A 21,243-nucleotide genomic window follows, 5' to 3' on the forward strand; every position below is an offset into this window, starting at 1 on the left:
TAGATACTGCTTTGAGCAACAAGTATCAGGGATAATTACTGAACAGAGATTTCAGAGGACACCCATTGTATTTATTGGAGGGAATGATAATGAGTGCTTACTGTGGGGATTGATCTCAGGAACAATAAGACAATTACTCAGATTATTCCGGAGTACAGTAATTAAATGGTCATGAAGGACATTGTCTGGCTTTATATGTAGTGTTTGTGTGAGCATTGATTTCAATAACATTGTGATCGTATACAAGTATGCAGATTAGGTGAGTTGGCCATGCGAAATTGCTCTTAATGTTCATGGATGTGTAGGTTAGGTGCATTTGCCTGTCCTCGGATGCTGCCTGAATTGCTGTGCTCTTCCAGCACCACTGATCCAGGATTAGTCAGGGGAAATGTCGAGTAATAGAGCAAGGGAATGTGTCTGGGTGGATTACTCTTCTGAGGGTCGGTGTGGACTTTTTGGGCTAAAGGGCCTGTTTCAACACTGTAGGGATTATATGACTCTATGATTCTATGACTTTGGAAGAGATTGATAAGTGAGTGCTTAAGATACTATTTAAAGTCAACAAAATCTTTAAGTTTCGTAGAATTGTTTAGCAAAATGCATTGAAGCCATCATGCACAAAATGAGACAAGTGAGCGAAAGATTAATTTATGTTCAAATGAACACACGCTGATACTTTCAAAGCATAGCAATCTTACATTCAATATGAACAGGTGAATAGAAAATAAAAACAAATTCCTGACAATTCATGAATGAATAATAATTAGAAATTTAGTTTTATCAAGTTGTGGAGAAAATATAAAGAATCACCAGGAGACACAGAGAGTTCATCAAGAAGTAAGTCTTTTATTTGCAAACAAAAAGCAGTGACATTGAGAAAGCAGATTCTCTAATGTCCACGAACCTCAGGGAGTTTTATATATTTTTATCATGTTTCTATTAGCTTATCAGTATGTCCAACTCTATTAATCAAAATACCTCACTCTAGCTACACAATTAACCAATGACGATAGTTCCCATTATCTCTTTAGTTGTACATTCTACTTAATGCTATTCTAATGTCACGGTTAGACATTTATTGCTAACTCTGATACAATGATCTCCCTTTCCAGACTAACCTGTCATGATAGATATTAACTATTCCATCTGTTACATTAGTCTCCTCTCTCAAGCTGACTCTAGTAACTATTAATTAGATATGTTAATGTCATGTTTCACGGCGCTGAGGGTCAGGGTGGGGGTGGTGTATGGATGGCGGTGAGGGTCATTCTGGGCATGGAGTCTGGACAGCAGTGAGGGTCAGGCTGGGAGCAGTGTGTGGACGGCGGTGAGGGTCAGACTGGGGGAGGGACGTGCACAGAGCTGAAGGTCAGGCTGTGGGCGGTGGGTGGATGGCAGTGAGGGTCAGGCTGTGTGCGGTGTGTGGCCGGAAGTAAGGGTCAGGCTGTCGGCGGTGTGTGGATGATGATGAGGGTGAGGCTGGAGACAGCGTGAGTGTCAGGCTGGGGCTGTGTGTGGAAGGCAGTGAGGGTCAGTCTGGTGGCGGTGTGGGGACAGCAGTGAAGGTCAGGCGGGGGACAGCGTGTGGTCGGCAGTGAGGGTCATGCTTGTGTCGGTGTGTGGACGGCAATGAGGGTCAAGTTGGGGATGGTGTATGGACGGCAGTGAGGGTCAGGCTGGGGGCGGTGTGTGTATTGCAGTGAACGTCAGGCTGGGGTGGTGTGTGGACAGTGATAAGGGTCAGGCTTGGAGCCTTGTTCGACAGTGATGAGTGTGAGGATGGGGGTGGTGGGTGGGCTACCATGAGGGTCAGACGGGGGCATTGTGTGGACGGTGGTGAGGCACAGGTTGGGAGCGATGTATGGATGGTGGTAAGGGTCCGGCTGGGGACGATTTTGGACTGAGGTGAGGGTCAGGCTGGGGATGATTTTGATGGAGTTTAGGGTCAGACTGGGGGCGGTGGGTGGGCGACAGTGAGGGTCAGGTGTGGAGCGATGTGTGAATGGAATAGACCGTCCAGTTAGGGGCGGTATTGGACGGTGGTGAGGGTCAGGCTGGGGGCGGTATGTGGACAGCAGTGAGGGAGAGACTGGGAGCTGTTTGTGGATGATGGTGAGGGTCAAGCTGGGGGCTGTGTTGGACGCCGGTGGGGGTCAGGCTCGGGGTGATGAGTGCATGGCGGTGAAGGTCACATTGTGGGCGGTGTTTGGCGGTGAGGCTTTTGTATGGACAGTGGTGGGGTTCAGTCTGGGGGCAGTGAAGTTCAGGCTGGGGGCGGTGTGTGGATGGCGGTGAGGGTCAGGCTGGGTGCAGTGTGTGGATGGCGGTGAGGGTCAGGCTAGGTGCAGTGTATGGACAGCGGTGAGGATCAGGCTGGGGGCGGTGAGTGGACGGTGGTGAGGATCAGACGGGGGGCAGTGATGGACGGCGGTGGGGTCAGGCTCGGGGGGTGAGTGGATGACGGTGAAGGTCACGTTGAGGGCGGTGTGTGGATGGTGGTGAGGGTCAGGCTGGGCACGGTGTGTGCACAGCAGTGATGGTCAGGCTGGGGGTGATGTGTAGACCACGGTGAAGTTCAGGCTAGGGGCGATGTGTGGACATCAGTGAGGGTGAGGCTGGAGGTGGTGTGTGGACCGAAGTGAGGGAGAGGCTGGGGGCAGAGTGTGGATGGCAATGGGGGTCAGGCTGGTGGCAGTGTGTGTGCGGCGGTGAGGATCATGAAGGAGTTGTGTTGGATGGTGGTGAGGGTCAGGCTGGGAGCTGTCTGTGGGTGGCGGTATGGGTCAGATGTGGGGCGGTATGTAGATGGCATAGAGGATCAGGCTGGGGGCGGTGTGTGAACGGTAGTGAGGGAGAGACTGGGAGCTGTTTGTGGACTGCGGTGAGGGTCAGGCTGGGGGTGATGTGTGGACGGTGGTGAGGATCAGGCTCGGGGTGGTGAGTGGATGACAATGGAAGTCAGACTGAGGGCGGTGTGTGGACGGTGGTGAGGGTCAGGCTGGGGCAGTGAGTGGATGGTGGTGAGGGTCAGGCTGGGGGCGATCTTCGACAGCGCTGAGGGACAGGCTGGGGCGGTGTGTAGAAAGTGGTGGGGTTCAGTCTGGGGGCGGTGTTGAACGGCGGCTAAGTTCAGGCTCGGGTGGGTGTGTGGACAGTGGTGGAGGTCAGGCTGGGGTCGGTGATGAAAAGCGGTGAGGATCAGGCTGGGCTTCAGTGTGTGGACGGCGGTGAGGGTCAGTCTGGGTGTGTAGTGTGGACGGCAGTGGATGTCAGGCTGGGGGCGGTGTTGAGCGGCGTTGGACGGCGATAACGGTCAGGCTTGGGGCGGTGCATGGACAGCAGTGAAGGTTAGGATGGTGGCGGTGTGTGGAAAGCGGTGAGGGTCAGGCTGGGGGTGGTGTGTGGACGGCGGTGTTGGTCAGGCTGGTGGCAGTGTGTGGAGGGCAGTGAGCGTCAGGTTGTGGGCGGTATGTGGATGGCTGTGAGGGTCAGGCTTGGGTCGGTGTGTGGGCAGCGGTGACGGTCAGGTTGGGGATGTTTATGGATGGTGGTGACGGTGAGACTTGGGGCGGTCTGTGGACCGCGGTAAGTGTCAGGTTGAGCTCAGTGTGTGGGAGGCAGAGAGGGTCTGGCTGGAGGCGCTGTGTGGATAGCAGTGAGGGTGAGGCTATGGGTGGTGAGTGGACGGCGCTGAGGGTCAGGCTGTTGGGCATGTTTAGACAGCAGTGAGTGTCAGGCAGGGGACCGTGCTCGACAGCGGTGAGTGTTAGACTGGTTGCAGTGAGTGGACGGCAGTGTGGGTCAGGCTGGGGGTGGTGTGTGGCAGCACAGTGGATCAGGCTGGGGATGGTGTTTGACGGCAGTTAGGAGCAGGCTGTGGGTGGTGTGTGACGGCGGTGAGGTTCAGGCTGGGAGCAGTGTGTGGACGGTGGTGAAGGTCAGGCTTGGGGTGGGACGTGGATGGCTGTGAGGGTCAGGCTGGCGGCAGTATGTCGACGGTGGTCAGGGTCACACTGGGGACTGTGTTTGACGGCGTGAGGATGAGACTGCGTGGCGTTGTATGGGGGCAGGCTTGGGGCAGTGCGTGAATGGTGGTGAGTGTCAGGCTGGTGGCGGTATTGACGGAGGTGGGGGTCAGGCTGAGGTTAACGAGTGGATGGCAGTGAAGGTCAGGAGTTGCCATTATGACAGATTGGCCATGTTACATTTCCCATTGTGTCAAGGGACATTCGGGCTAGCTGGAATAGCCATAGGAAATGCAGGGTTTCAGGGATATCATCTGGGGAATGGGTCTGAGTTGGATTCTCTTCAGAGGGTTATTATGGACTCAATGGGCCGAAGGGCCTGATTCTGTTCTGTCAAGATTTTATGATATCACTTATCAGCCATAAAACCATCGGTTTGACCAATGTACACAATGGCTTTTGCACAGACAGCTGGCTACTCTGACAACAAGCATAACCAGCTTTTAAAATTAGGTTTGTAATTTATTGCATAAGCTTCTTTCCCATTCAAGTGAATGAGTTGGGGGAAATGTTACAACCTCCTGGCTAAAACACAGATAGACAGCCAAGGTTTATTGGCCAAGTAAATCTCCCAAATCACAAAACCCACACACCAGGCACAGTGCAAACACAGCATAATGTAAAAGGCAACAGTTGTTCTGGACAGACTATCCATCAACAAAGGTGGGCCCATACAGGAAGTCACCTGGTCCTGTTACATAAAGAAATTAACAACAACAAGCCATCCAAATGATTGGCAATGCTTCAAACTATTAACTGATTCTCCTAATTGGCCAGAATGATAGAAAGTTCCGGAAAACCATCAGAAATGACCAAAAACAGGGTTCATCTGCAGACAGATCTCTTGAATCTCTTTAGGCCTTCTGAGAAGACCAACATGGTAAGAGACAGAGACCATCTGACCATCCAGACAGAGAGAGAGAGAGAGAGAGAGGAAGAGAGAAAATGGGTTTCGCAGACCCAGAGGCAGAACCAGAGAGAGAGAGAGAGAGAGAGACAGGCTGAAGCAAAACCCAGGAGCGTGGGAGAGAGGGAATGTGAAAAACCATCGACAGAGTTGGAACCAACTGGAATAACGAGTGTCACCCCTTCAGTCTGTCCATGTTTTACCTCCTGTTTGTCACAGTCTGACTTCCCCTTCTCTCCCTCTCTCTGTCCTCTCTCTCTCTCTCTGCCCTTCTGCCTTTCTCTCTCACACTGTCTTTCTCTCACACTTTCCGTCTCCCTGTCTCTCTTTGCCCATCTTTTTCCTATCCCCCTTCTTCATCCCCACTCTCTTGATCTCTCTATCTTTTTCTCACCCTGCCTTTCTGTTTTTCGTTATTTCAGACACAAAAAGATCTCACCCAGTGTTGTACCCCCCTCAAAAATACTATGCCCCTCATTTTCACTCTCTCCCAAATTTATCCCCTTCCCAAAATATCTTCCCTCCCAAATAATTGCCTCACCAACTGTGCCCGCCCCCTCAAATATTTTGCTGCCCCCAACATTGCTGTGAGCCCCACTCCCTGGGGCAGGGAGAGTTGAGTGGTAAAGTGTGGAGCTGGAAAAGCCCAGCAGGTCAGGACTGAACCATCGACTCTCCTGGCTGACCTGCTGTGCTTCCCCAGCTCCACACTTTGTAACTCTGACTCTCCAGCATCTGCAGTCCTCAGCTTCGCACACTGATAAATGAGTCTGGGTTGACTGACTCGCCTGTGGCTTATTTTAATGTATTGCAAGATCTCAGTCCCAGAATTACAGAAGGTTTGTATCACAGATGGAGTCCTTTCTGCCCATTCTTCCCCCCTCCCATTAAATGATCCTGGTCCTGTTGAAGATTGGCCCCTGAATGACCTCATTGACTATCCTTCCTGTGGAGACCTCTATTCCGCCCTGTCTCAGATGTTGCGTCTCATGCTATCCCTCCCTCCATCTCTCTCGCTGACAACAGCCCCTCCTTTCTCCACCAACCCCAAAACCCCATCAAACCCTTCCCCTGTCTATGGCTGTCCCACTCTCTCCTTTTCTCCCAACCTCCCCTTCCCATGTAGACTCACAGCCCCTGGGCTGGAGGACATAGTGCAGAGACTAAATCGCCATTTGACTGACTGCTGAAATGCACAGCAAGATCCCATTCTACAACTATCCCCAGCCACACACACTACCGTTCTCCGTCCATATGTGTCCTTCTCTTGCTCCCTGTCCTCTCACTTTGTCCTTTCACTCTCTCCGTCTCCCTGTCTCTCACTGTCCATCTCTCTCTCTTTCCTCACTTTCTCCATCCCCACTCGCTTCATGTCTCTCTCTTGTTTGATTTCTCTTGATTTCAGACTCAATGACAAAAGTTATCTTATGTCCCTTACAATCACCCCCTCCCCACCGTCGGGGTAAAACCCGGGAGAGACCAGGAAAAGGTTGATCCCCCCGCATTAACTGTACAGCATCCAGCGGCACAGAGACAAACTCTTCCCAATGTCCCTTCCGCAGTCACTGGGACAGAGCAGAGGAGCCCTGAGAGAAAGAGGAAGAGAAACTACAAAAGAGAATGAGAGATGAACAGACAGGCAGTGAAAGGGAGGGAGAGAACACGAGAAAGACCGGCAGACAGAGGGAGGGAGAGAAAGTGAGAAGAACTGAAAGAGAGCAGGAGAGAGGCAGAGAGATGGAGAGAGAGAGAGAGAGATAGTAAAACCCCAGGAAGAGAAATGTCAGACAGATACAAGGGGAAAAAGGGGAGGCAAAGACAGGGAGAGAACGTCAGATAGACAGCAAGAGAAAAATCCCAGGGAGAGATATACGGCAGAAAGAGAGAAAGGAGTTGCGACAGCAGAGAGATAGAGCTGAGAGAATTGGGTGGTGGTGGGGGTGGGGGGCTGCTGCGATGCAGCTAGAATGACGTACAGACAAGAATAGCAAGATCCCACAGTGCCGAAAGAAAGATGCAGAGATAGACGAACAATGTGTTGGTTTTGTGAAAGTTTGAATGATTAAGCATTCCTGAAAAACCTGGTGGGGTGACAAAGGGGCACAGTATTGTAGGAAGAGAATCTACAGGGGAATGTCAACAGGGCAGAGATATGAAGGATGTTGAGAGATAGGAATTGAAGGAAATATGTGGGAGAGACAGCTGGGAACACAGAAATAGACATGAGAACTGCCGTGGGAGTGGGAAGCAGTGAGACCGGGGGGATCAGACTGTGCAGCTGCCCCTTCTCTAGCATTTTGCACCTTTGTCTCTCCTCAGTGTAGAGCTCGCCCCCTTTTGGTAAAGTTACCCCAGACAGCCTGAATTAATGTGCGTGTGTGTGCGTGTGTTTCTGTGTGTGTGTGTGTGTGCGCGTACGTGTATGTGTGTGCGTGGTGTGTGTGTGTGTGTGTGTGTGTGTGTGTGTTCACTCTCTCTGGTTCCAGCTCCTGTCTGATGATTCCTCATGGTAGAATAATTTGATTCTCTCTGTCTTTGTACTGTCCTGGTTTCAGCTCCCTAATCAAATGCTAAATCCTCCATGATCCTATTGAATAGCAGAGCAGGCTCAAAGGGCTGGATGGTCTCCTGCTATTCCTATTTCGGATGGTCTTATGTTCTAACGCTATCTCCTAGCTCTTGGCCCCCACACTGAAGGTTATGATTCCACAAGGGCCTGATCTGTAGAGTGCTGCCCTCTTCCGTGAATCTCGGAGGGAACCAGCCTGATTTGGATTGGAGTTGCAGCCTCTCAGTGAGAAGTGAAATCTCCTCGAGATTCCCCTCAGTCTCTCACTTTAAGGTGGAGCAGGCCAGTCTCGGGGAAGCAAACAGCAGGCCAGGTCTGCCATGTTCTCCAGCTTCATTTTAGAAGGCCACGTGGGAGGGGCTTGTTTACTTCCTCAGCTTCCTGTGCTCTCCCTTCTGGGTTGGGGAGGGGGCCGAATGGCCTTGCTCCTGGCTCCTATTGAGGTGCAGGCTGGCTATGAATGGGTTATCCAGGGCATGTCCCAGGAGTTTGTTCGGTTAGCACAGTTGGCTGGGCAGTTAGCTTCCCACACCAGCTGGAATTACTATGAAGGTCTCTCCTTCCCAACCTCTTCCCTCAGCTGGGCCATGGTGACCCTCTGATTAAAGCACCACCAGACATTGCTCTGTAATGAGGAGCTGTTCCATGCTCTGGTAAGACTACGGTGACATTACTTTGGTTTGTACCTGGAGCACTGTGTGCAGGACTAGTCACTGCATTGCCAGAGGGATGTTAGTGTGTGGGGAAGGCTTACTGGATGAATCTCCACTGGAATGCACGGCACTCTCTTTCCCCCAGTTAAGGACACAAGGACCAATTCACCTGAAACAGCAGCTGGATTTTATATTCATGGGCACCTGATAAGATTGGCGAATTTACACACACACTCTCTCTCACACACATACACACACAGACTCTCACACACACATACACAAAGGACCCCCCCCCCCCCCCACCACACACACACACACAGGCTCTCTCACACACAGAGACACACGCTCCCTCAAACACGCACAGACCCACTCTCACACACATACACACAGGCACAGCTCTCTCTCTCTCACACATACACACACAGGCACACACTCTCTCACACACATACACAGAAAGACCCACGTTCCGCCAAATATACACACGGATGCACTCTCTCTCTCACACACACATACAGAAACACACACTCTCTCTTTCACACATACATACACTCTCACACACAAAACAGACACACTCACACACACTCTCTCATACACACACACACAGACAATCTCTCTCTCACATGCACACAGACACACTCTCAGACATACACACAGCCACACTCTCTCACACACACAAACACTCTCAGGCACACACAGACACACACTCTCTCATGCACACACAGACACACACACTCTCACACACACATACACACACACACACTCTCATACATACACACTCTCACTCTCTCGCACACACAGATACTCTCTCTCTCACACACACTGTCTTTCTCTCACACACTCTTTGTCACACACATACACACACAGGCACACTCTCTCATACACACATACACGCAGACACACGATCCTTCAAACATACACAGACACACTCTCACACACACACATAAACACACAGTTGCCCGCCCTCAAACACACAAAGACACACTCTCTCACACAAACACATAAACACACAGTGGCACTCTATGTCACACACGCATACACACAGAGACACACGGACATACACTCTCCCTCTCACACACACAGACACACACTCTCTCACACATACACACTCTCCCACACACACACTCTCTCACATACAGACACACTCTCTCTCACACACAGACACTCTCTCTCACACAGACATTCTCTCACACACACATACACACAGATACACACACTCACACACACAGACAAACTCACACACATACACACAGACACACTCTCTATCACACACAGACACACTCTCTCTCACACAGACACACAGACACACTCTCTCACACAGACACTCTCTCACACACACATATACACAGACACACTCACTCACACGGACAAACTCACACACATACACACACAGACACACTCTCACACACACACAGACACACACTCTCCCATAAACACGCACTTTCTCTCTCACGCACATACACACAGCTACACAGAGATATACATGCATCCACTCTCTCACACACACAGACAGGAACAGTTTCACTCTCTCTGTTTCTCTCTCGCACACACACACACATACACACACACAAAGGGCTGTAAAGGCATGGTTGAGGTATTGCTGGAGAAATGATTTCTCCAAGGACTGAACCCTGATCTCGCATGGTGACTGCTCCAGGGGGACAGACAGCAGCTACAGATGACTTGTTGGATCTTCCTGTGCACCACCTCTTGCATCGACAGCAATAGTCTGTTTGGGTGCCTGCTTTTCTAAAGCGTCTCCAAGCAACAAGTGACAATAGATTGATGAAAGTTTTCCTCCAAACCATGTTTCAGACAAATGCTGATGTTATTTTTCACTAATTGTTTAAAATGATCTGAAATGGAGAGTAGCTTCCATTTCAAATTACAACACCAGGGCGCCTCGGGGAATTGCATCTGTTCTTTTCGACCCTCTGCACTCTGTACCGCTATATAGTTCTCCCTCAGTACCTCAGAAAGTGCTCCCTCAATACCGAAGAAAGTGCTCCCTCAATACCTAAGAAAGTGCCCCCTCAATGCCTAAGAAAGTGTTCTCTCAATACCTCAGAAAGTGCTCCTTCATTACCTCAGAAAATACATCCTCTATATCTAAGAAAGTACCACTTTGTTGTGTTTAACCCGCAAAACCCCTCAGACAGTAGCTCCACAAAACATTCGCATACTCAACACTTCAGGATGCAGCCCAGCTCCCCATCTCAGACCGCGTTCAAACCCCTTCAGACTGTAAGGACACACATCCACCCCCGTCCAAGATTGGAGCCCAGGTCCCCAGAACATGACTTGTCTCTCTGGATTAATTTTAGAATTTCTACAGTGTAGAAACAAGCCATTCCGTCCATTGGCTACACACTGACTGTCTGAACAGCATCGCACGCAGACTCACATCCTCTACTCTATCCCTGTAATGCTACATTTCCCATGGCATCTTTGGACTATGGGAGGAAACTGGAGCACCCGGAGGAAACCCGCACAGATTCAGAGAGAATGTGTAAACTCCATCTCATCTAACCTTTTACAAATCCGTCTCCCATGTGAAACTTTCTCATTTGTCTTCTTGGTCATCCAATCAAAAGCTCTATCAAGTTGGACACATTATTTCCACACACAAAGCCAAGCTGACCATCCCTAATCAATTCTTGCTTTTCCAAATGCATGTAAATTGTCTCTCAGAATAACCTCCAACAGCTTACCCACCACTGCCATCAGGCTCACCACTCCATAGTTCAATGGCTGTTCCTTGCAGTCTTACTTCAATAATGGCACATCATTAATCACCCTCCAGTCTTCAGGCACCTCATCCATTGCCACTGTTCGGTCCATCTGACAAGGCCATCTCCATCCTTCTGTAACCTAAGGCTATCCTCCTCAGTATTTATCACCCCACCAAACTTCATATCATTCATGACCCCAATGATTAACCCTCCACCATTCATATCTAAATCTTTTCTCACAACCATATCAGCAAGACCCCAACAGTGAGACATGTATGGACAGAGATTTCTAATTGGGCCGTCACTGTCTGCTTCCTGCCACTCAGCATTCTGTTCCAAATTCCTTGGATCTTGAGTTTTCATGCTCACTATTAGTTTCCAGTTTGGGTCCTGAAAAAAGCCTTACTGACCTCCAAGCAGACGACAGGAAAGCATTGCCCTTATTTACACACTTGGTCATCTCCTTAAAAAGTGCAATCCCATTGGTCAGACCTGACCTCCCTTTAACACAACCATTCTGACTGTTCTTCATGAACTCGTCTCTGTAAATGCTGATTAATTCTACCTCCCCAAATTGCTTCCAACAGACGCCCCACCCACGGTATTAGCCTGAGTGACCTGTCGCTGCCTGGTATATCCCATGCTCCTTCTTGAATAACAGGACCACATGGTCAGTCCGACGACACCTCTCCTGTGGCCAGAGGTGATTTGAAAATGTTTGCAAGTGTACCTGCTACTTCCTCCTTCACCTCATTCGGTTAACTGAGATGCATTTCCACCGTCTTTGGAGATTTATTGGGTTTTAAGAAGGCCAGACCACACAGAACCATCTCTCTCTATATATATGCTAATTCATTTAATTGTATCACAGAGCATCTTCACGATTTCATATCAACGCTGTCCCAATGAGCATTGACAAAATGCATCTATTCCCATCGTCTCTGAGTCCATGCACAAATGCTCACTGTGTTCCACATCCTACTGTTTCTCTCATTATCAATTCACCCTTAATGTCACTGTAAAGTCCATTCAGTTTTTTATTTTCTCCCTTAGCACTTCTCCTTGCCAGGCAATTAGCCTGTGATACGATTCGGAGGAGTGTGGGATGTCATTCTGGATGTGGATTAGCATTGGGAAGCACATAAATAATGAACACACGAATGTGCTGAGTGTGGGACAGTGGGATTCATTTGGGATGAGCACACAGAAGCTGAGGAATAAAGCTCAGTACTGCAGCATGAAAATATCCCTTTGAGCTGGCCGGTCAGTCACGTGAAACGAAAACTCGATCCCTGGGAAAAGAGGGTGGAACCTCTTCAGGTTCAATATCCAAATGAAGACGGTCTGTTTGTACAGTCTCTGGAATCTGGACGTGAGAATTATTACTGAGCAGGGTATGAAGGACGCAGAGGCAGAAATGTACTGAACAATTTCAGATATTCCTCTTAGATCACAAGACATGGGAGCAGAGATTAGACCATTCAGCCCATCTGATAGTGTGGCATTCACTCAGTACGGACTCTCTTACAATGCAGGTATACCCCAGACTGATGCGCTGACAGTGCAGCATTCCCTCAGCACTGACCTTCTGACAGTGCAGCACTGCCCCCATATTGACCCTCTGACATTGCAGCAATCCCTCATTACTGACTCCCTGACAGCGCAGCACGCCATCCGTAGTGACCCTCTGACAGTGTAGCACTCCCTCAGCACTGACCCTCTGACAGTGCGGCATTCCCTCAGTACTGACCATCTGACAGTGCAGCACTCCCTCAGTACAGACCCTCTGGCAGTACAACACTCCCTCAGTACTGACCCTCTGACAGTGCAGTACTCCCTCAGTACTGACCATCTGACAGTTCAGCACTCTCTCAGCACTGATACTCTTGCAGTGCATCACTCTCTCAGTCCTGATCCGCCGACAGTGCAGCAGTGCCCTAGTAATGACCCTCTGACATTGCAGTACACCCTTAGTACTGATCCTCTGACAGTGCAGCACTCCCTCAATACTGACACTCTGATGGTGTAACACTCCCTCCATGCTTACATTGTAACAGTGCAGCACTCCCTTGGTCCTGCGCCTCTCAAAGTATATCCTGAATACAAAAAGCAGAGCAAATCCAACCCGGTCAATTACCCCCGAATCAGTCTATTCTCCATCCTCAGTGATGTGATGGAAGGGGTCATCAGCAGGGCTATCAAGCAGCACCTGTTCAGCAATAACCTGCTCAGTGATGCCCAGTTTGCATTTCTCTGGGGTCACTCAACTCCTGACCTCATTACAGCCTTGGTTCAAACACGGACTAAAGAGATAAATTCCAGAGGTGAGGTGAGAGTGACAGCCCTTGACATCAAGGCTGCATTTGACCGAGTATGGCATCAAAGAACCCTGGAATCAATGGATATCAGGGAGTAAACGCTCCCCTGGCATAAAGGAAGATGGTTTGGTTGTGGGGGTCAATCATCTCAAATCCAGAACATTTCTGCAGGAATCCCTCAGGGTGGTGTCCTAGGCCCATCAATCTTCAGCTGCTTGATCAACGACCTTCCCCATGTCATAAGATTAAAAGTGGGAATGTTGACCAATGATTGCAAAGTGTTCAGCATGGTTCGCAACTCCCCATATACTGAAGAAATCTTTTGTCAAATGCAACAAGATCTGCACAAACTCAGGCTTGGGCAGACAATAGGTAGTAATATTCACACTACACAAATGCCAGACAATGATCATCACCAATAAAAAAAACACTGTAACCAGCGCTCCTTCAAATTCAACCTTCAAATCCTTCATCCTTCAAATAACTGTACTCACCACTTAAATACAGTCGCTACTAAAACAGGTCAGAGGCTATGGATACTGCGGTGAGTAACTGACCATCTGACACCCCAAAGTCTATCCGCCAGCTACAAAACACAAGTCAGGAGTGTGTAGGAATTCTCCCCACTTGCCTGGATCGATGCAGCTCCAACAACACTCAAGAAGCTTGACACAATCCAGGACAAAACAACGCGCTTGATTGGCACCACATCAACAAGTAATCAATCCCTCCACTACAGAAGCTCCGTAGCAGCAGTGTGTATTACCTACAAGATGCACTGCAGAAATTCACCAAAGATCCTTCATGAACACCTTCAAAACATACGACAACTTCCATCTGGAAGGATAAGGTCCAAAGATACTTGGGAAAACCACACCTTCAAGTTCCCCACCAAGCCACTCGCCACCATGACTTGGAAATATTCTGCTGTTCATTCACAGTCGTTGAATCAAAATCCTGGAATGCCCTCGCTACCGGAATTGTGGGGAACCCCGCAGCAAGTGAACTGCGGCGAATCAAGAATGCAGCACACCACCTTCTCAAGGGCAAATAGGGATGAACTATCAATGTTCGCCAGCCAGCAACACACAAGTCCCACAAATGATTAAAACAAAAAAAAACACTTGAATGGCAAGGGCACAAAATGTACTCTGAGTGGTGGATTTCAATGTCCACAACCAAGACCTGCTCAGCAGCAGTATCACTGATTGAGCTGGTCGGGTCCAAAAGAACATAGCTGTGAGACTGTGTCTGCAGTAATTGGTGAGGGAGCCAACAAGAGGGAAAAACATACCCGAGCACATCCTTACTAATCTGCCATCTGCAGAAGTATCTATCCATGGCAGATATCGTTAAGAGTGACAACCGCACAGTCCTGGTGGAAATAAGTCCCGGTTTCACATTGAGAATGCCCTCCATCGTGTTGTTGGCACTATCACCGTGCTAAAAGTGACAGACTGTCAACCGATCTAGCAGCTCAAGAATGGTCGTCCATAGGCGCTGTGGATCATCAACAACAGCATAACTGTACTCCAGCACAATCAAGCACCTCATGGCTTGACATATCCCCCACTCAACCATTACCTTCAAGCCAGGGCGTCAATTCTTATTCAATGGAGAGAGCAGGAGGACATGCCAGAACAGTACCAGGCATACATGAAGATAGATGCCAACCTGGTGAATCAACCAAACAACACACTTGCATGCCAAACTGCATAAGCAGCAGTTTATACATAGCGCTCAGTGATGCAGCGACCAACAGATCAGATCTAAGCTCTGCATTACCGCCACATATAGTGAAATTTGGTGTAGATTATTTAACAGCTCACTGGAAGAGGTGATTCCACCAATATTCCCATCATCAACGATAGAAGAGCCCAGCACATCAGTGCAAAACATAAGGCTGACCTTTTTGGGAGCTAAATATCCAAGGATATACATCCAAATGAAAAGACAGACAGGTGGGCAGAGTGGCTGGAGTTGCCTGATTAGTAAGAAATGAAATTAACTCAATAGCAATAAATAACGTAGGGTCAGATAATGTAGAAACGGTGTGGGGAGAGTTGAGGAGCCGCAAAGTTAGAAAAAAAAACATTACGGTAGTTATGGACAGAACTCCAAACAATACTGAGTATTTGTGGCCTAAGATACATGAGGAGATAGGAAAAGTGTGATGGAAAGGCAAGGTTACAGTGATCAGTGGGATTTCGATATGCAGGGGGACTGGGAAAATCAGATTGGTAGTGGATTGGAAGAAAACGGATTCATGGAATGTCTACGAGATGGCTTTTACAGCAGCTTGCGGAGGAACCTTCCAGGGAACAGGCAATACTGGATTTAGTGTTATGTAATGAGGCAGACGTGATAAGGGAGCGTAAGGTGAAGGAACCCTCAGGAGGCAGTGACCATAATATGACAGAATATACTGTGCACTTTGAGAGGGAGAAGGTAGAATAAGATGTAACTATTTTACAATTGAATAAGGGTAGCTACCTGAAGGAGGAACTGGAGAGGATTGACTGAGAGAAGAGCCGAGTAGGAACGACATTGAACAGCAATGGCAAGGGTTTCTGGGAGCATTCCGAGTGGCACAGCAAAATTCGCCCCTAGGAAAAGGAAGAATGAGGCAACCATGGCTGACCAGGGAGGTCAGGGACAGCATAAACGCAAAACGGAAAGCATATTAGGTGGCAACGGCAGTGGGAAACCAAAGGACTGAGAAGCCTGCAAAGACCAATGGAGGATAATGAAGAAAGAAATAGGGAGGGTGAAGATTAAGTATAAGGGACAGCTAGTCAGTAATATTAAAAAAATTGCAAGAATTTCTTCAGATATATAATGATTAAGACTCGAAAGTGGACATTGGGCTGCTGGAAAATGACACTGCAGAATTAGTAATGGGTAACAAAGAAACTGAACAAAGAAACTAAGGAATTGAATAAGTGCTTTGTGTCAGTCTTCACGGTGGAAGGCACGAGTAATATCCCAAAACTTCAAAAGTATAGGTGGTAGTGGGGAGGGGGAGGGAACAGAGATGAGTATGGTGACCATCACCAAGGCAAAGATGCTACAGCACTGTAAGTTCTGAAAATAGATAGCTCACCTGGAACAGATGGACTGCACGCCAGAGTTCTGTAGGCAATAGCTGAAGAGATCGTGGAGGCTTTAGTAGTGAAGTTTCAGGTATTACTGGAAGCAGGGAGGAGCCCAGACGACAGGGAAACTGTTAATATAAAACCTTTGTTTAAGAAGGGAGTAAGGAAAAAGACGGAAAATGAAAGGCTGATTAGCCAGACCTTAGTCATTGGTATGATTTGGTGTCCATTGTGAAGGACGAAATTTCTGAATACTTGGAAGTGCATCGTAAAATCGGGCAAGGTCAGCATGATTTCATCAAGGGAAGGCCATACTTGACAATTCTGTTAGAATTCGTTGAGGACGTAACAAGCATGTTTGGCAATGGAGAACCAATGGTTCTTCCACAAGGCCTTTGACAACGTGCCACACAAGACGCTGCTGAATAAGATAAGGGCCCATGGTGTTATAGGCCAAGTATAAGCATGGATAGGAGCTTGCCTCTCTGGTAGAAGGCAGAGAGCGGAGATAAAATAAGCCTTCTCAGGATGGCAGCTGTTGACTAGTGGTTTTCCGAAAGGGTAAGAATTGAGAACACAATTATTCACTTCATGTATTAGTGATCTCGATGAAGGAACTGAGGACGTTCTAGCTCAGTTTGCAGACGATACAAAAATAGGTTGAGGAACAGGTAGTATTGAGGAGGCGGGGAGGCTGCAGATAGACTTAGACAGGTTAAGAGAGTGGGCAACGAGGTAAGAGATGAAATACAACGTGGAAAGGTCATGAACTTTATTCGGGGAAATAGAACCATTGACTACTTTAAAAAGCTGTGATCACATAAACTTTAGAGTCTTATAAAGAATTTTGGGCCCTATACCTCAGGAAAAATGTATTAGCCATGCAGCAGGTCCAGAGGACATTCACAAGAATATTCTCAGGAATGAAAGACTTTCCATATGCGGAATATCTGAGCACTCTGGGACTATACTCGATGTAGTTTTAAAGAATGAGGGGGAAATTGGTTTGAAACTAACAGAATACTGAATGAAATGGTCAGAATGGACATTGGGAAGATTTTCCTGTTGATAGGAGAGACTAGAACCCATAGGCAGAGTCTTAGAAGGGAAGATCTTTTAGAACAGTGATAAGGAGAAATGTTTCCAGTCAGGGACTGTTGACTCTGTGGAATTCATTGCCACAGAAGGCTGTGGTGGCCAGGACATTGAGTATATTCAAAACAGAGATAGACACGCTCTCGACTGTCAAGGGCTAAGGCTGCAGGGAGATAGTGTACAAATGGGATTGAAAACCAATCAGACATGATTGAATGGTAGAGCAGACTCGATGGGCTTAAACGCCTCATTTCTGCTCCTTTGTCATATGGTCTTATACAGCAACGTTCAGCCAGAAATGCCGAGTGTAAAATCCATCTCGTTCTCCACCAATGGTCCCCAGCATTACAGATAACAATCATCAGCTTATTCGATTCACTTCACGTGATATCAAGAAATGGTTTTAGGCATTGGATACTGCACAGGCTACCGGCTCAGACAACATTCTGGCGATAGTACTGAAGACTAGTCCTCCAGAACTTGCCACTTCCCTAGCCAAGCTTTTCCAGTAAAGTTACAACACTGGCATCTACCTCAAAATGTGGAAAACCGCCCAGGTTATGTCCTGTACAGAAAAAGCAGGACAAATCCAATCCGGCCCCACTTGTCAACTCCCCATCGTCGGTAGCGTAATGGAAGGGGTCATCAATAGTGCTATCAAGCAGCAACTGCTCAGCACCAACCTGCTCATTGACACACAGGTTGGGTTCCACGAGAGTCATTCAGCTCATGGTCTCATTACACACTTCGTTCAAACATGGACAAAAGAGCTGAATTCGAGAGGTGAGGTGAGAGTGACTGTCCTTGACATCAAGGCTGGATTCAAACAACCGTGGCATTAAGGAGTCCTGGCAAAACTGGAATCAATAAATATCCGCTGGTTAGAGTCATACCTGACATATAGGAAAGTTTGTGGTTGATGGAAGTCAGTCATCTCAGCTCCAGGGCATCTCTGCAGGAGTCCCTTAGGGTAGTATCCTTGGTCTAACCATTTTCAGCTGTTTCAACGACCTTCCCTCCATCATAAGGTCCGAAGTGAGGATGTTTGCCAATGATTGCACAACGTTCAGTATCATTCATGACTCCTCAGGCATTGAAGCAGACCAAGTCCAAGTACAACAAGATCTGGACAATATCCAGGCTTGGACTGAAAAGGGGCAAGTAATACTCATGCTACACAAATGCAATCTGTGACTATCACGAATAAGAAATAATCTATTCATCATCATTGATATTCAATTGTGTTACCATCAGTGAATCCCCCACTATCAACATCCTGGGGATTATCATTGAGCAGAAACTTAATTGAACTTACAACATCAATGCACCGACTTTCTGTAAGGACACAGACGTAGAATCTGAGGTGGTCATGAGTACATGGATGTAGAATGTGGGAGACAAGCTAGGACTGTATTGGAATAGTCATGGTGAGAGGGAACAAATGTTGGATGGAGGGTTTCAGCAGCTGATGGACTGACACTGAGGTGAGCCATCGGAAACTGAGCAAGTGACAACCAGCTAATAGGACAGAGAAACTGATCCATCAGCCTGAAACTGACTGACCACGTGGCTGTCAGTGACTCCAACACAAGTGAATGGAAACATTGCCCAGAGACTGCTTCTGTAACATTCAACACAATCAGGAACTGGAAAGTGAATAATTAATAGAAAACAAGGCCATTACTCTATTAGAGTCAAAATCATTCAATGTTCAGTTACTGAACAGCACTGATTCACAGAATATTTTATCCGCAGAAAGTAATCTCACAGAATCACAGTAAAAGGGGAAAACAAACAACATTCTTGGCAGAACGACATTGAACTAACTGCTTGTATAAAAACAGCTCAGAACAAAGGGGCTGAGTCCTCAATAAACTGACAAACACACATGCTATCAGATTTATAAATAGAGATTAAAGTTCTTTAGAAAAAAAACACTTCCCTGCTGATGCTATGTGCTGGAAACCATTCTCAGTGTGATCTGCCACTTATTTCCTTTGAAAAGAATCTCTGGTTCCCCTCAGAAAATCAGGTGTGTTGCTGACTGGCTACTAATTTACAGGCAAAGTAAACCTGATCAGGGTCTCTCAGATCAATTAAGCTATTAGCAAAAGTACATTGCACACAACAAGAGCTTAGAGCACAACAGATTCTAGTGAAACAACAATGCAATGAAAAAGGCAAATTAGTCTTTATATTTATGCAACCTCTCTGAATCAAATAACCCCGGTCAACCTCTAAACATTTTTAAACTATTAATACTAATGTATACAGCTTTATTTCCTTTCCATTTTTCCTTCAAAAAATATAACTGATTATTCTCTTTAAAATATATTTTAAATGGTCAATTCATAATCACAATTCTTTTCAATTTATTCTAAGTGCAGAACAACTTGCAAACTAAAACATTTTCGTGTCTATACTGACACCAAATATTAAACAGTTTCCAGTTCAAACACATGCCCAAATATTGTTTCAGTTCATTATTGTAGTAGAGCTAGAATTACAGTCTAATTTTCTCTGATATCTCTCTTCCAATGCATGGTGTAAGAGGTGACAAGCCTGAAGTAAAATTGAATTTTCAATGCAAAAACGGGTACAAATAATCACATATCAAGCAGTTACCATTGTCATTGATTCCCAGGGTTATGTTCACTATATGATAACGGTAAATTTATTTAAATAATCACAATAAAATTTCACCTCTATATATATGAAAAGTGAATGTCAAATTATTCTTATTTCAAGTAAAACCAAATTCACATTTTGTTCTGATTTATTCCAGGAATGACGGAATATGTTACATTATTTTGAGAAACAGTAACGAGTGAAGGTGGTGGCTCTCAGACGTGAGGCCTTGAAGCCGAAGGGCCAGGTAGTAGTTACAGTGGGGGAGATAGTCAGTGCCCCGCTCTCCTCAGTAGGCATTGAGGATGGTGAAACTGACTGGACCGGGTTAGATGACAAAGCGCCCACGTATGGAAGAGGGACAGCAATGGGCGGGGTGATGTTAATATAGGAGCATTTATATCAGTTACCGAGATGGATTTATCCCTTGCCACCCCTACCATTAAAATGAGAGCAGTTGGAGGGGGAACCGAGGAAGCTGGATGAAGTGAACCTGTCCCGATGAAGATTGGCGATGTGATAAAATGTGTTCAGATACAGGGGTGTGAAACTGAGGAAGGGAACATTCTGGGAGTTACCATTTTAGATTAATGCGGAACAACTACTGACATAGAGGCCTGAACTATAACATGGGGACACTCTGGCCAGGATTGGGACAGGAAGAATTGAAGAGCCTATATCTCCTGAGAAGTTGCATTGCAGGGAGACTGTGGCAGTCAGTGAATCTGGGGAGTTATAGCAAGGACCCACTTAGCGGTGTGGGTAACTCAAACAGGAATGTGGGTCATTCAAACAGGAATGTGGGTCATTATCTGTCGACCCTGTAAAGATGAAGGGCCCTCTCACTCGCAAAACAAAAAGGATCTCACCAAAGGTTGAAATGAGGATGCAGTAATTGTGACAGGAAAAGACTTAGAGAAGTAGAGAATAGTCGGACTGACATTATCCAAGACTAATTCACCGAAGCTGGACGGCACCTCCCACCTCACTATTGATTCTACCTCCTTAAACAATTCTGCCACTCAAGTATATCTGACAGTAGGGAACGCCTCCGCTATATTAAATGGATTGAAATTACAACAGATACTGTCTCAGTCATTGACATTGTGATTGGGTTCTGGTACATACCTGTGGACCTGGAGTCCCAGAATAAGCTGGTGTTTACTGCCTGAGGAAAACAGTACACGTGACATGGTTACCTCAGGTTTCCCACAATATTAGTAT

General features: G+C 47.2%; 1 pseudogene; it reads left to right on the top strand.

Annotated features, from left to right (window-relative positions):
- LOC148138608 (uncharacterized) overlaps window positions 1-21,243 on the top strand; it is a 194,909-nt pseudogene that overhangs the window by 158,078 nt on the left and 15,588 nt on the right.

This window comes from Chiloscyllium plagiosum, unplaced genomic scaffold, assembly GCF_037043375.1.
Source record: "Chiloscyllium plagiosum isolate Xiang-an unplaced genomic scaffold, Cpla_swu_hap1 HiC_scaffold_40, whole genome shotgun sequence".
In the NCBI taxonomy this organism is placed as follows: Eukaryota; Metazoa; Chordata; class Chondrichthyes; order Orectolobiformes; family Hemiscylliidae; genus Chiloscyllium; species Chiloscyllium plagiosum.